Genomic DNA, 16737 nt, shown 5'->3' on the forward strand with positions numbered 1-16737 from the left:
ATTCACCTGTACCCCATGTCTTTGGACTTGTAGGCAAAACCGGAGCACCCAGAGAAAACCCACGCAAACGCAGGGAGAATTTGCAAACTCCTCACAGAAATGCCAGCTGATCCAGCCGAGGCTCGAGTCAGCATCCTTGCTGTAAGGCGACAGCACTACCTATTGTGCCACCACGTCACGCTCTTATTAAATTATATTTATATAATGTTGTGTTTCAGTACATGCTATTTTGGGAAGTAAAAATATATTCATAAGCTCTCAGAAAATTCAATAAGAGAATTAACTGCACAATTACATGAAATGTGTGGATGGGATTACATTATTTGTTAACCCAAAGTGAGTTTCTCTTTTTTTGTAGTATTGGATGCCTGATTGCAGTTCAACTCCAAACTCAGTTGGACCAGCTGATCAGTGTCTTCAGTATTACCACAAGCTACTGGGCAGATGTATGGACAGCTATGAGCCAAACTTGGGACGTTTGGTTTTTAGGTAATACCAGTGACAAAGTATTCAGTAAATTGCTTATAATAAAAGATGCTCACTGCTTACCCCCTTCTAGTTAAGTTGTTTGCAGTTTCATTGTTGTAAAAATACTATACTTTTTCCTTTTTTTATCAGCAGGTGGAGAGACCGTCTGGGCAGCAGAAACAAGACAACTAATCATAGTTAAGTTGAGATTAGTATTATTAACTTGACTAGTTTGGTTGCAGACTTGTTCAATACTTAACAATTTGTATAAGTTACAAGATCAATGGTCCTGCTATCAATGTTTTTGTAACTTAAATTCATTACAGTTTAGATACAATCAAATGTCCAAACCATCTCTGAGTGAATGACATCAAGGAAACAGGATCAAAAGATCATTCATTATAGACCGTTTCATAGGTAACAGCACATCCTTTGTGAAAAATAATTTATTTTTGTGTCATCATAACAAGACAAAATACATTTCAACTGATTTCAGCTGGTTATATTTTTCAGGTCCTCCTGATCATTCTGTTCTCCTGGTTGTGAGGATGTGCAGAGGCTGTATTTATCAGTGTTAAAACACTTGTGCAGCTGTATCCAGACATACAAGCAGCCGACAAAGAGTTCTGGAGCAGGACAGACAGGTAGTTCACAGTGGCTAGGCTAGAAGTTTATACTTGGGTGGCCAGAAAGTGGCCTCTGCTATTTTGGGGGGTCCATACAAATACACCAGTGTAAGCTATACTATTGCACTGAAAAAAATTAAATGAAAGAATTAATTAATCGGTTGAACACAAAATATTTTAAAGAAAGCTTAAGTATCAAGGTGGCAATATACAGTATCTGTTACATTGTAGTACATGAGCTGGCTAATGCAGACTCGTAAATGTTTTGTTGTTAAGATTAGTTAAATACTAAATCCTATACTTGAGACCTGTTGCATATACAGCTTTAACTGAACTGAATTTAACTAGAACTACACCAGCATTCCAAGTGCTCTAGACTAGCTTTTTGCACTGGTGCGTCTAAAATGTTTGATGGCATTGCATTTAACATGTTAATTTTTTTTTAAATCACAATCCATATAGGCAATATTGACTTGTAAATGATTAATAAAAATCGGGTCAACACACATTATGGGGATTGTGTGTAGAATTTTGAGGAAATTAATTAATTTAATCCATTTTGAAATAAGACTGAAACATTAAAAATGTGGAAAAAGTGAAGCGCTATCAATACTTTCCGGATGCATTGTTTATGGTTTTTAGCGCGTTATCAAAGACTTAAAAAAATAGTCCAACATTATCTACAGCAGCAAAAGACCCTCCACATCAAAAGCTACTGGTCAGCTCACGATTCAGCAAACATCTGAAAAACAAATAGCTTATTATGCCTTCACAAGAAATCAGTGTTTTTGAGTCTAATGAAGATAGTACTATTTTATTAAATTATTATTTAGCCTGGGATGTTTACTGTTACAAAATATTTTAAATGTTTCTAAAAATAAAACATATTGTGTTCAATGGGGGAAAAGTAGCTGTTTTTTTACACAGAGATAAAAAAACACATTTCAGAGCAGTAATCACAATACTGTGAAACTGTGATATTTTTATCTAAGATTATACCCTCAGAATCTTATACCTGCCCATTCCTAGTCAGTTACTTAAAGCATTCAGTCAGAGTTTTTTTTTTTTTTTTTTTCAGTTGGCCTATATTCTGTTTTTCTATGTTCTTGGAAATGCTGCTGTGCATGAAAATGTGACGATATATCCAGGTTCTATAGTTAATTCTGAAATAAATCTTAAAATGAAACAATATTTAAAAATGCAATATTTAATGTGTCAGACACTAAATAAACATGTCAATTCATTTATATTAATCTGATTCCTTAACAGGGCAGCACGGTGGCGCAGAGGGTAGCACGTTTGCCTTACAGCAAGAAGGTCGCTGCTTCGAGCTTCAGCTGGGGCAGTTGGCGTTTCTGTGTGAAGTTTGCATGCTCTCCCCGTGTTGGCGTGGGTTTCCTCCGGGTGCTCCGGTTTTCCCAAGTCCAAAGACATAGGTGAATTGGGTATGCTAAAATTGACCATAGTGTCTAAGTGTGTGTGAATGAGTGTGTATTGGTTGCAGCTGGAAGGGCATCCGCTGCGTAAAACATATGCTGGATAAGTTGGCGGTTCATTCTTCTGTGGCGACCCAAGATAATAAAGGGACTAAGCCCAAAAGAAAATGAATGAATGAATCCTTAACAGTTAATATTGGTATAATGAGCAGCAGTTGTCATTTATGTAAATTAACCATTTAAGCGTACTTAGTTTGGGGTATGTTGTGCCATTAAATTGTCAATAGGTTTTATTTTTTTTCTACATTTTAAATCTGCTTTAGCTTTCCTATAAACTGGGAAATATAAAATATGTATATTTTTGGTTTTTAACAAATTGCTTATTTTATTCTTAGATTGGTGTACGCTGATGGTCTGCTGAGAATTCTGCTGAGTTGAAGGGATCCTCCTGTCAGACAACCTCTCCAAAGTACAATAGGACTAGTACGTAACATCTTAAACATACACTACTGTTTCATAGCTTTTAGGTTGGTATGGTAAATTCTCTTCTGATAGTGTCAGCTTTATTTAATTAATACAGTCAAGCAGTAATACTGTGAATTTAATACAATGTATATAATTAATAGTGTCACATGATCCTTCTGAAATAATAGTATTCCAATGTACTGATTCTCTCATCAAGCTGTTTTTTTTTATATAAAACATTTTAAATAAACATATTTTTAGTATTCTTGATGTATGAAAAGTTTATTTTTAAGAGCATAGTATTCATTTGAACAAAAAAAAGTTTGCTCTTTGATGATTGCTAACAATAAGACATGTTTCTTTAGAACAAAAAGAATTTGTGCAAAAAAGTATTCTCACTGAGCGTTGTCCAACTGTGGTCAACACGTCATTTAAGTTTTCAAATAAGCCTAAAAGACTTGATTAGCGGCATCAGTTGGATTTTTATTAGAGAGTTGAATATATAATTTCTTTATATATCCTCCTCTATAGCCTACATATAATAGAAGTTGTTTGCTGAAAAACCTTTTTGTAGCAGAAATAAAGCTATGATTAGGCCCACGCGGATTTTTCGCAGAACTCCGCAGATGTTTAGCCTATTATTAATTCTGTTTATTTACTTGAGTAAATGTGTGTAAATCTATATTAATTCAGTTTTTTAATTAATTTCAGTAATATTATTGACTAATGTGAAAATATTCATCTGATTTATGTACAATGAGGTTTGGACAGTAATATTTTCTGTCTTACTAGATATGTTATATGAAAAACTTGCTTTATTTACCAAATAAAGTGAATCTAATTGGATTTGCATTTTAAACATTAAATAAAACTTAAAAATATATTATTTTTTTATTTCATATATTAAGGTTTTAGTTATGATACTACCAAAATAATTCCCCAGAAATCCGCAGACTTCCACCAAAATTTTCAGCAGAAATAGCAAAAAACATCCGCAGATTCCTCCTGGCCCTAGCTATGATATATTAAATGTGGTGTACAGTGTGACATTTTAGTTGACGAAACTTAGTTTAATTTGCATGTAATGTGGTATCTGAAGATTAGACATATATTTAGATACACATTTATACTAACACAATGATACTAAAAACCAAAAAAAAACATTCATTATGATTTCACAAGGAATTTAACTTTCAAATGGCTTTTCTGAAAATTAGTGCTCAGACACACTCTTTAAGTTTAAATTAAATTACACATTTTAGCTAGGCACTTGCATAACACATACTCCAGTTATATGTCATGAAACAAATAATATATATTTGTGGTAATATGAACTGCTGCAATGCTAATCTTTCTCCTTTTGGTTTCTTGCTTTATTTAAGGGTTCCCACTACAAGGATTAGATTTGGCTACTGCAGTCCCGGTTTGGGCCAGCCTCACTTGTGAAGACTAAAGATGAAGACAACATACAAGAACAATTTAGAGGATGGCGACACACTTATTATTCCACCTATATATCCCCTTTTATGTGTAAGCAACATTCCACAAGATAAAACAAAACTAAATGACAGGTTATTTCTTTTAATTTTATCTGTTTTCTTGGAACATTGTACACAATTTACAACCTGTTTTATATATATATATGTCAGAGCAAGAAAATGTTATGTTTTCTTCTGGAGAAAGTCTTATTTCTTTTATTTATATTTTAGTTTTGAATTTAAAAAAAAAACATTTTAAGGTCAATATTATTAGCCCCTTTAAGCAATTTTTTTCGACTGTATACAGAACAAACCATCGATATACAATAACTTGCCTAATTACCCTAACCTGCCTAGTTAAGCCTCTAAATGTCACTTTAAGCTTTATAGAAGTGTCTTGAAGAATATCTAGTCAAATATTATTTACTCAGTTATTAGAAATGAGTTATTAAAACTATTGTGATTAGAAATGTGTTAAAAAATATTTCCGTTAAACAGAAATTAATGGATTATATATATATATAATCCCTTCATTTCTGTTTAACGGAAATATTTTTATATACAATATATATGTATATATATATATATATATATATATATATATATATATATATATATATATATATATATATATATATATATATATAACGACAAAATCTGTTTTGTGTCGTGCATTAGAGTTTGCTTTAAAAAACTGGTTATCTCTGAGAAAGTATTGTTATTTTATATTATTGATGTGTTATTAGTTCAGAGGAGATTGCAAATTGTTGAATGCCATTTATAAAAAAATTGTACTACAGACTTTAATAAGATTTTATCAGACAATTATTTTAATTTGTATGATTTTATTTACTACTGTAAATATTGTTTGCTTGGTATTTATTTTGTGTTTGTGTCCTCTTTTATTATTGTAACTCCCTGAAGAAAGTCTTTTGGATACTGAACACATGACCGGTATTATCTTGTATTTTAAAATTATAATCTTGGAAACATGCATTTTCTTTAACACTATTTAAAAAAATTATAAGCATTATAACATGTGCTTACACAAGTTATTTGTGATTTTACTATAGTAAAACCGTAGTCACCCTGAGTGTACATGTATTGAAGTACTTGTAAATATTCCTATGGTCTTAATGTAAATGCTGCAATGGACTTTGTATTTAAAATCTTTATTGCACAGTAGTTCAGCCATGGTTATAGTACAACTGGTTGGTTTTGTTTTAAACGTGGTAAAGCATGGTTATGTGTGATAAAAGTATTTTAATCTATTTGTATGTTTGTGAAAATATTAATAAATCTTCAACTGTTATTGAGAGTGGTGTGTCGTGTTTATTATAAACCAGCAGCAGCTGCAGCTAGTGGTCCATAAGTATGAGCAAAACGCCGGTGAACCGCGCCCCCGCGGAGCGACCGGTATTTCCGGTTGCGTCGTCCTAACATCGGCCGGACAGCGTTTCCGATCATATGCCGACGTCGCGGCGACATTTTGCCAATTAGCAAACGCTCCCTGAGCGACATCGCGCCGATGGAGTTTTGAAAATCGGCACGACGTCGGCCCAACGTATGTGTGCTATCTGGGGTGAATTTATCTATTATGGTAACACAACAACTAATATAAATAGTATACACTCACCGGCCACTATATTAGGTAAACCTGTAAAAACTGCTCATTAACACAAATTTCTAATCAGACAATCACAGCAGCAACTTATTACGGTATGGCTAGGGTTACCATTTTTGATACAAAAAAATAATGGACGCGTACTGCAGCAGGGGCCATATCCTTAGATACACACACACACACACACACACACACACACACACACACACACACACACACACACACACACACACACACACACACACACACACAAACACACACACATATATATATATATATATATATATATATATATATATATATATATTTATATTTATTTATACACATTGAAAGGGGACAACAATAAATGGTTGTGAATGCTGTAATGGAAGAACGCAGCATCTCATTTCTAACAAGACGTGTTCTCTGTTCTTGTGGTCTCCCGAGTTCGTTCTTCTGAGGTAACCTAGAGCGGTCTTCAGGAGAATGCAAGTCCGTTGTCTATGTTCTTGGCATTGAAAAACAGCCATTTTGTGTTTTGCTATGTAAAATGATTTAAGGCAGGGGTGCTCAACCCTGTTCCTGTGGATTTCAACTCCAATCCATATCAAACACACCAGCCTGCAATTATCAGGTTCTGTTCAGGTCCAAATTAATTGGTTTAGGTGTATTTGATCAGGGCTGGAGCTGAATACTGCAAGAAGACAGATCTCCAGGTACAGGGTTGAGCATCACTGGTTTAAGGTATTTACAACAGACTGCACAATTACCTAAATAAGATCAGGCAACTAAGAACTTAGTTCAGCCTATGGGTTTTAGTGTTGAGAAAACTTTACTAAAAACTTAATGCTACAGTATTTTTTAATTTTTAATTTTATTTATTAATGTTGTAAATACTAAAAAATATGCAGTATAACACTTTACTCTAATATGTTTAAAAACACTAGTATTTTTTTATGTGGGTAGGGTTTGGAATGAGTTTTTGCACTCAAATGATGAAATGTAAAACTGACCATGGTTGATTTAAATCTTTACATACAGTAGTCATTGTACGGGCATTTCTATAAAAACCCAATCAAAGTGTAAAAGTGAATGACAGAAATGTACATGCATTTAGGAAAAGTGCAATTTATTCAAAGTGATTTTACATTAAATTCAAGGAGTGTGTTTTATGAGGCAATGTTTTCCATTTTTCTCAAGACCTTATGTTATACATTCTCTGCTGTTTGAAAGGTGGAATAATAAAGTAGTGCAAATTTATAGCTCATAGTTTGTGAATTTATTTTTCATAATAAAGACTGCATATCTCAGAATGAGTATCTATTCCACTTGTAAATTTATCATGATTTATATCTCATGTTTATAACTTTTTTCTGGTCAGTCAAACTTTAGACATGCATATTTCCAACACTATCTCACAGCAATTGGTAACTTTTTGATTTAGTGGGTAATTCGTATGAATTTGTACAAACTCATTCTACAATTTAGTAACATTTGCTTACCCCCAATGATGGTTGGGTTTAGGGGTGGGGTTTGGTGCCACCCCTAATTTTAAAAATTAAACATTTTTATACGACTGGTAAGAATTCATATGAATCAGACACTAAATCAAAAAGTTACCAATTGCAGTGAGATAGTGTTGGAAATGTGCACTAAATTGTCCAAACATAAAATAGTTACATTTCCTCATGAGACCAGGCTGGTATTTTACAATTCAATTTCAACTTTGTCTCATATTTGTAATTGTGTGTGTATGTACGTATATATATACACACACACACACACACACACACACACATATATATATATATATATATATATATATATATATATATATATATATATATATATATATATATATATATATATATATAAACACAAAAGTAACGTGACAAGTCTGTGTATGTGTTTCTGTTCCCCTGGATGCACTTTCTCCCATTCTTTCCCTCGTCACCCTATTTACATCAGCGACCTTACCGGGGATTGGCTTGAGTGACGTAGGGTTTTTTTTTTACAAATTTGAACGGTCATGGAGGTCGGAGAGGTAGTTGGATACATGCAATTGTACATGTCACAATTGAAACCTGGAAAAAAATGAGACTTGCAGTGCATCCAGAAAGTATTTATATAAATTTTTCCACTTTTTTATAATGTTACAGCCTAATTCCAAATTGGATTAAATTAATGTATTTCCTCAAAGTTCTGCACACAATACCCCATAATGACAATGTGAAGAAGGATTTTTTTTAAATTGTTGCAAATTTATTAAAAATAAAAAACCTGAAAAATCAGATGTACATGAGTATTCACATCCATTGCTCAATACTTTGTTGATGCACCTTTGGCAGCAATTACAGCCTCAAGTCTTTTTGAATATGATGCCACAGGCTTGGCACACCTGTCTTTGAGAATGGGATATATGCCGAGCTAGTGTGTTTCCCATACTGATAAACGTCTGTTGACCTGTTATTGTGAGTTTTTTTCCATTTAATACGGTTCCATTTAAAGCATCAATGTTGTAATGTTATTCAAATACAATCAGTTAAACAGACTTTGGCATTCATATAGTTGCTTAAGCGTAAACGAGACGAAAAGCCGTTTGCTCGCACAGGCCCTTCAGAATTGGCAGGCTAGCGCAGAAGCTCTATTGAATATACTGCGGTAAAATAACTGCTCAAATTATAAAGATATGGCGGGGGAAATGTAATTTAATGCAGTGCTTCTTGTACAATCTGAGACCCACCTTATATTAGATATCACTCAGCCAGTGGAGATTGCTGATTTTTTAAAGAAAATAGACCTTAAACGCTCCGATTTTGCATTGGCATATAATTCACCGGAAACGATTAACCCAGGTTACTGGCAAATTAAAAGTCCTAGCATGCTTCGGCATATAGCCTATTTTTGCCCATTCCACTTTGCAGTACCTCTCAAGCTCTATCAGGTTGGATGGGAAGCGACGGTGTACAGCCATTTTCAGATCTCTCCAGAGATGTTCAATAAGATTCAAATTGGGCTCTGGCTAGGCCAGTGAAGGACATTAACAGAATTGTTGTGAAGCCATTCCATTGATATTTTGTCAGTGTGCTTTGGGTCATTGTCCTGCTGGAAGATGAGCCGTTGCCTCAGTCTGAGGTCAAAAGTAATCTAAAGCAGGTTTTCATTTAGGATGTCTCTGTACTTTGCTCTATTCATCTTTTCCTCTATTCTGGCTAGTCTACCTCTTCTTGCTGCTGAAAAACATCTCCACAGCATGATGCTGCCACCACCATTCAATGTAGGGATGGTATTAGCCTGGTGATGAACGGTGCCAGGTTTTCTCCAAACAGAACGACTGACATTCCCTCTAAAGAGTTAAATTTTTGTCTCATCAGACCAGAGATTTTTGTTTCTTATGGTCTGAGAGTGGGTGACACGATGGTGCAGTAGGTAGTGCTGTCGCCTCACAGCAAGAAGGTCGCTGGTTCGCTGGTCAGTTGACATTTCTGTGTTGAGTTTGAATGTTCTCCCCATGTTTGCATGGGTTTCCTCCGGGTGCAGGTGAATTGGTTAAGCTAAATTGTCAGTAGTGTATGTATGTGAATGAGAGTGTATGAGTGTTTCCCAGTGATGGGTTGCAACTGGAAGGGCGTCTGCTGCGTAAAATACTGGATAATGGTGGATAAGTTAGCGATTCATTCCACAGTGGCGACCCCAAATTAATAAAGGGACAAAGCCGAAAATGAATGAATGAATGAATGAATGGTTTGAGGGTCCTTCAGATGCCTTTTTGGCAAATTCCGGGGGGAGTGGCCTCCTTCTGGCCACTCTACCATGCAAGCCTGATTGGTGGATTGCTGCATAGATGGTTGTCTTTCTGTAAGGATTTCTTCTCTCCCCACAGAAGAACGCTGGAGCTCAGACAGGGTGATCATCGGATTATTGATCACCTCCCTGACCAAGGCCCTTCTCCCCCGATCACTCAGCTTAGATGGCCAGCCAGCTATAGGAACAGTCCTGGTGGTTCCAAACATCTTCCACTTACGAATGATGGAGGCCACTGTGCTCATTGGAACTTTCAGAGCAGCAGAAATTTTTCAGTCACCTTCCTCAGCCTTGTGCCCTAGACAATCCTGTCTCAGAGGTCTACAGACAATTCCTTTGTCTTCATGCTTGGTTTGTGCTTTGACATGCACTCTCAATCCTGGGACATCACATAGAAAGGTGTATGCCTTTTTAATCATGTCCAATCAACTAAATTTAACACAGGTGAACTTCAATTAAGCTGCTGAAACATCTCAAGAATGATTAGAGGAAACAGAATTTACCTGAGCTTCAAAGTAAATTTACAACAATTTCAACAAATCTTTTTTTCACATTGTCACAAGGTATTGTATGTAGAATTAAGGAAGTACATGAATTGAATCCATTTTGGAATAAAGCTATAAAAATGTGGAAAAAGTGAAGCGGGAAGTAGGAATACTTTCCGGATACACTGTATCTTGTAATGGAAGTATTCTTGCATTTACCACACAGTTGCAACTTCTGTTTCTTGTAATTGTGACTTACATTTACCCCAAAAATAAAATGCCCTCATCATTTGCTTTCCTGTCTGTGTATTTTTATCTTTTATTCGTTCTTGTTGAAAACAAAAGGTATTTTGATCGACTTTCATAGTAGGAAAGAAATTATTACGGAAGTCAATGAGCACCAGCAACTAGCATTTTTCAAAGTATCTTCCTTTGTGTTCAACAGATGAAAGAAACTATAATAGCTTTGAACAAATAATGACAGAATTTTAATTTTAGGGTGAACTATTGCTTCAAATCTTTAAATGTGTCAAAATTTCAACAGAACTGAGTGTTTTTGTGTGACTTTCTTCAACATTTTGCAATATTGCCAATAAATGATTTCATAATGGAGACTATAAAATGTCACTGTATTACATAATGCAATTTAATAAGAAATAATTGCTAATTGTATCTCATATTTCATATCTTTGATGATGTTTATTTCTTATTTCAATATTCCACTTGTTTTCTCTCTAAGGTTGACATACCTTCCATAAATTAATACACAAAATATTATTTAAAATAAACATGCACTGGCAAGTTACATAACACTTTAATAGAGCAAGCTATCAGAGGCCTTGAGTAAGCATATCAGCGTGTGAGGATGTGGTTTGTTGTCTGTTTTTCAAGCACTTTAGAGACTTGATCTGTTAATCTCAGTGATAAAGATGTCACTGTCACTGACAAAGCCTTTTTAAACATCTCTATAGACGATCACTGAATTAAGCCTGACAAGCTCTCAGTGCAAATTTACTAACGATCAATGTTGAAGCACATACAACTCTAACAGGCAACTATCTACAGTACCCCTCTCTTTGCATCATCTACCATTTTCATGCATTTTAACACAAGGGATTTATCCACTTGTCGCTTCTGTGTGGTCAGTGATACCATTTAGATGCTAAAAATCTTTGATATACACTTTCAGAAATAAAAGTACAACATCTGTCACTGGGGTGGTACGTCATTTAGTGAAGTTTGTTCCTCCCTACTGTTGCCACTGACTTGCTTGGTTTGGAGTTTGTGGAGCTGCGCATCGATGGATTTGCTCTTCAGTGTTTGGACTTTCAGCAGTGAAAATTAAACCACTCTGAACTGAACTGAATTTTAACTGGACTGACAGTTTCAATCTACTAGAACTACTAAGCTGCTTTTGACTGTAAAAGTGCCATATAAAAAAACATGAATTGAATTGAACTTTTTTACTTTTTAGGAATATATACACTGTAAAAAATTTGACCTTAAATTCACAGTAAATTACTGGCTAATAATTGCATTACTTTCACAGTAAATTACTGTATGTAAATTCAAAGTAAATTATTGTGAGGTAGTTCACAGTAATTTACTGTGGTTTTGTCACATTAAATTATTGTGAAATTACAACCATATATTGTAACTTTACAGTAGATAATAAAGTCTGTTACTGTGATTTCACAGTATTATCTTGTAGAATTAACTATATTTTACTGTGAATTTGCAAAACAATTACTGTGATTTAGCAGTAGGTTGCAGTTTAAATACCTGATTTAACTGTAAAGTTACAATTATATCCCGGATTACTGTAATTTAACAGTTTGGTGCTGTAAAATTTCAAAGCAATTTTAGGTCACACAAAAATGAAAATTCTATCTTGATTTACTCACCCTCAGGTTGTTCCAGCTCTGTTAAAAATGATTTTTTTTTTGTTAAACACAGGAATAAAAATATCAAATAATCCTCTTTGTGTCCAAACAACCTGAGGATGCGTAAATGACGACAGAATCTTCATTTTTGGGTGATCTGAGAAGACTCTAAAATCAAAATAAAAACAAACACACATACATTTTACAGATTTATTTAACAGCTTAATGACATCTGTGTAACCATTTCAGAAAACTTTCAAAAGGTGAAGGTGAAGCCTCAAAAAATACTATAAGAACATATTCATAAAAAAATCTGACATCATATGTAGCATACATATAAAAAGCAGTGCTTCAGAGTGCGCTCTCTCTGTCTCTCATTATATATATATATATATATATATATATATATATATATATATATATATATATATATATATATATATATATATATATACACACATGAGAGAGAGAGACAAAACTTCTTGCTAAATTAGGCAGTCGTCTATTCAAGGTCAATCATTTTCCTGATAATTTTACACACTTGCTGGTTGATGCGTCTTCTCTGCTTCTTTGACTTCGTCTGTCTCCCATCTCCAAACTGGTGCCCAAAAAGCACCTATAAGCAAAAGGGCAGACAAACAGTTAGCTTCATACAACACTACTGGGACACTACTGCTGCACTACAGAGCAAAATTACGGTTAGCTCAGTTTGAACATGCTGACAATACTGTAGCTCAGTCAAACTGCAATTATTTAAACAAAAACATCTGAAAAGCATTTCCATCACAAACACACAATCAAGAACAGTCTAACAACAAATAGTGGTTTTAATGACCAAGGCAGAGCATTTTAAAACAGTTGATTTGATTTACATCTTCTGTTTACAGACTATAATCTAATGCTGGGTTCACACTTATTGCAAAGTTAACACATGCATCACAGTACTTGCTCTTGAATACTAGCAGGATGTTTCTTGCATCAAGCTAATTTTTTATGATTTAAATATTAGGAAAATTTTGCAAAAAAAACTTGATTGAAGTGATACAGCACTTGTGTTGTATTCATTTCAATCAAGTTTTTTGCAAATATTCCAAATATTTTTCAACGTTTTTTGAGTTTCACTTAATTTGTGCTGCCCAGTAAAAATTTCCCACTATTTATGCATTTGCAATGACTTGTATGTAATCCACTCACCTGAATATGTAACTTCACATATGGTATAAGAGCCCCATCCTTTTAAAGACAGCTTCCCCTCTGGTCTCCAGCACAGACAAACAATTTGTGTCTGCAACACGGCCCTTTATAACAAGGGGACAAGGGGAGTCATGACTTGTGCTCCTATACATTCCTTGTTTAACCCCCCCCCCAAAACAAGCCCTCAGTTACAATATTTATTGTAGACATTACCTTAAATTCCAGAGTGCAAAAGGCATCTTCAGCATACTTCAGTTTCAGACCAGATTCAAAGTCAGTTGTGAAACCCAGGTGAGGTCCCATGACCACTCGACCCTCCAAGGAATAAGACTAAAAGGGGGAAAGAAGGACTAAATTAGAGGTGTTTGTGAATAATTAAATTTGTTTGTAGAAACAAAGTTGACATTCCATGCTCTGCCTATTAAAAACCAAGCAAACAAACACACATGCCCAGTAAAATTGCTAATAAAAATAAAAACTATAGTTTAAAAAAATCTTTGTCTAATATTTACTACTACTGGAGGTACTGGTGGAACTTCTGGAAGAAGAAAAAGAGTTTGTACAAGAAACTGCTCACAACAAATCTGTGAAAAACCTGACATTTAAAAATCTAATAAAAATGAGGAAGGCATCAACATTACCTTTAATAATCAAGCGAGGGTTGATTGGTAGCATCAGTGTTTCAACATCAGTGGCTGTAAAAAAATTTGAATATAATAAGAGTAGAATAAGACTCAACCTAACACACGCACGCACACACTCTATATATATATATATATATATATATATATATATATATATATATATATATATATATATATAGGTTTAGATTGTGATAATGAATTTAGGTTATATTTGTGTGCTCAGAATTTACTCACCTCACACTTTAGCTATTATCAGGTACACCTGAACACCAAAAAATAAAATCTACAGTTAGTGACAATATACAATTAGTTCTCATTAGTAAATGTTAGCACTGCATTAACACCAGTGAGAAATATACAATATGTACTGTGTTAGTGTTAGTTTAAAAGAATACAACTGAATTGTATTATAAGCCTCATTTAATAAAACAGTTAAGACTTGTTTCATAATGAGGTTAGTTTATTTAACTAACTTAACGTTAACGTTACAGTGAACAAAATTAACATACATGATGGTCACTAACCGTAACGTTAACTTAAGTGAAGGTCAGAGCTTACCTTAACGTTATAGTCATTTCACATTTACTTCAGTCTTGTACTGAAACAGAAAATGCAGTTAACAAGAAGTTAATTAAAGAAAATTCCCTTTCTTTTTTCAGGAACTAACGTTAACGTTATGCTAATACCTCAGAAAACACTACAATCACCATCTGGCGTCGTTAATTTCTTGCTTTAAAAAAAGGCGCGCTTAAACCCTGTCCGTGCGAGTACAACTAAAGTACTCGGTAAATTCCTGTTAAATGACATGCACTATACAGAAATACACATACAACAATCATTTAACGGACAAAAGTCATATTTTAACACTTACCGAGGATGAATCCGTTGGGTGAAGAGACGACGGCGTTGTCTGTGGTGATGGCGCTTGTTTGCGGTCGAGTCGAGTCAGTTCTGTTCAATGAATCGGCTCCTTTAAGTGAACAGTAAAGAGTCGAATTCGGCTCCTTTAAGTGAACAGTAAAGAGTCGAATTCGCCTGAAAACGATTCCGTTTTGTATAATATTGTAAGACGCAAACATATAATTCATTAATATTTCATCATATTGCTTGGTTCGTGTACTGCTTGTACACGAATTGCTTGTTGATCTGTTGATCACTTCGAGCTCATGAACACGTCTGATAAAATATCTGAATCTGATTCAATGTCACACGAGTCCTGAACCGAAGCAGTGCAAGAGTAATATATTGATTGAAATATAAAGTTAATTATTTTCTTAGCCATTCAAAATATTACATATCTCTGACTTTAACAATAAGAATAAAGTTCGTTTGGAGTGTATTGAGAATTATTATTTTTTCCTCCCAGGATTCATTTCGCACCAAGCTGCATCAAGCTGTAATGGTGGATGAGAAGGCACATAATATTATAAATATTGCTTGTAATATGTAATGAAATAAAGTTTTAACACTTTTTCATGCGAGAATGTAGTTCTTCAAAACTCAAATCTGTGGACTGTTAGTAAAGATTGTGTGTAATTTTAAGTGTGTTTTGCCGGTAGCGGAGATCTATGACCTCCAGGCGGTAACGGCGCTCTTTACTCATGTATCCGCCGAGAGGCGCCTGTCTTCAGGCTAGACATTGGGACAATTGCCCCGTCTTCGATGGCTCTATATGCGTCCGAAAATGAAGTTTTAACTGTTTTTCATGCTAGAATGTAGTTGTTTAAAACTCTAATCTGTGGTTTATTTATATAGATAAAAAAAATAATAATTTATATATATATATATATATATATTTAGTTCTGAGATTAGTGACCTCCAGGCGATGACAGGTGCCCAATACTCATGAAACCGTCTAAAGCAGACATTTACCCTGACATTGAAATAATTGTTGGCTGTTTAACAGTCTTTGGTTTCATTAATTAATTACTTTTTATTCCAGTTTATTATGTTTTGGCTAAGCACACAGTTATGTTCATTAAATATTATTTCCTATTCTATGTTAACTGTATAAAATTAAATAAAGGTACAGTACAATCAAAAAGATGTTGGTAACCAAATCGTTTTGGGGGCTATAACATTCTGTTATTATCTGTTAAAAGTTAATTTGTATTAATTTCTACGTTGAGTTTAAAAAAGGTTTGAATTTCTATAACTAACGTGCAAAAGATATAGCCCTTTTCACAGTAATTTGCTGTAATCATGCTACCTGCCGTAATTTCACAATAAAATTATGAATACAACATATTACTGTGAATTTTTCAGTTAAATACTGTGAAGGGATACTAATGTAATTTACTGTGAAAAATTACAGTAACTTGTTGTGAAAACCTGGAAATTTTTTACAGTGTAGGGTTGGGTATTGTTTGGGGTTATTTTGATACTGGTGCTAAATTGATACTTTTAAAATGGTACCAAAACTGTGCCTAAACCGATACTTTTGAGCCAGAAAAACATTTGACAAAAAATAAATAAATAAATTGAATCATTTTAATTGAACAATATAATTCAAGTTTACAGTACATACCAATTCATATTTGAATTAAATTGCTTTAATATATTTCTTTTGATTATTTGTTAGTTAGCATGAATGCAAGATACATTAGCTTACAACTAACCTGTGGAAAGGCTGTCATCAAATCAGGGAACTC

General features: G+C 34.1%; 2 long non-coding RNA genes across 8 annotated transcripts; one reads left to right on the forward strand and one right to left on the reverse strand.

The window, feature by feature from the left end:
- The first annotated feature begins 50 nt into the window (after positions 1-50).
- Positions 51-5785, forward strand: LOC141377757 (uncharacterized). 6 transcript variants are annotated; one of them, XR_012390615.1, is made up of 8 exons: positions 359-489; positions 619-665; positions 795-885; positions 982-1112; positions 2173-2242; positions 2364-2539; positions 2926-3013; positions 4378-4580. It is a non-coding gene; the product is annotated as an uncharacterized lncRNA (long non-coding RNA). The 6 variants fall into 6 exon arrangements; XR_012390613.1 differs by lacking the exons at positions 2173-2242; positions 2364-2539 and adding an exon at positions 51-141 and having other exon boundaries at positions 965-1112; XR_012390614.1 differs by lacking the exon at positions 2173-2242 and having other exon boundaries at positions 965-1112; positions 2364-2530; positions 4378-5785.
- An 8130-nt stretch (positions 5786-13915) lies between these two features.
- Positions 13916-15033, reverse strand: LOC141377759 (uncharacterized). Of its 2 annotated transcripts, XR_012390621.1 has the most exons (5): positions 14958-15033; positions 14645-14684; positions 14321-14348; positions 14084-14137; positions 13916-13980 (listed from the first exon to the last, which is right to left on the reverse strand). It is a non-coding gene; the product is annotated as an uncharacterized lncRNA (long non-coding RNA). The 2 variants fall into 2 exon arrangements; XR_012390620.1 differs by lacking the exon at positions 13916-13980 and having other exon boundaries at positions 14005-14137.
- Positions 15034-16737: the final 1704 nt, after the last annotated feature.

The sequence above is a fragment of the Danio rerio genome, chromosome 15 (assembly GCF_049306965.1).
Source record: "Danio rerio strain Tuebingen ecotype United States chromosome 15, GRCz12tu, whole genome shotgun sequence".
In the NCBI taxonomy this organism is placed as follows: Eukaryota; Metazoa; Chordata; class Actinopteri; order Cypriniformes; family Danionidae; genus Danio; species Danio rerio.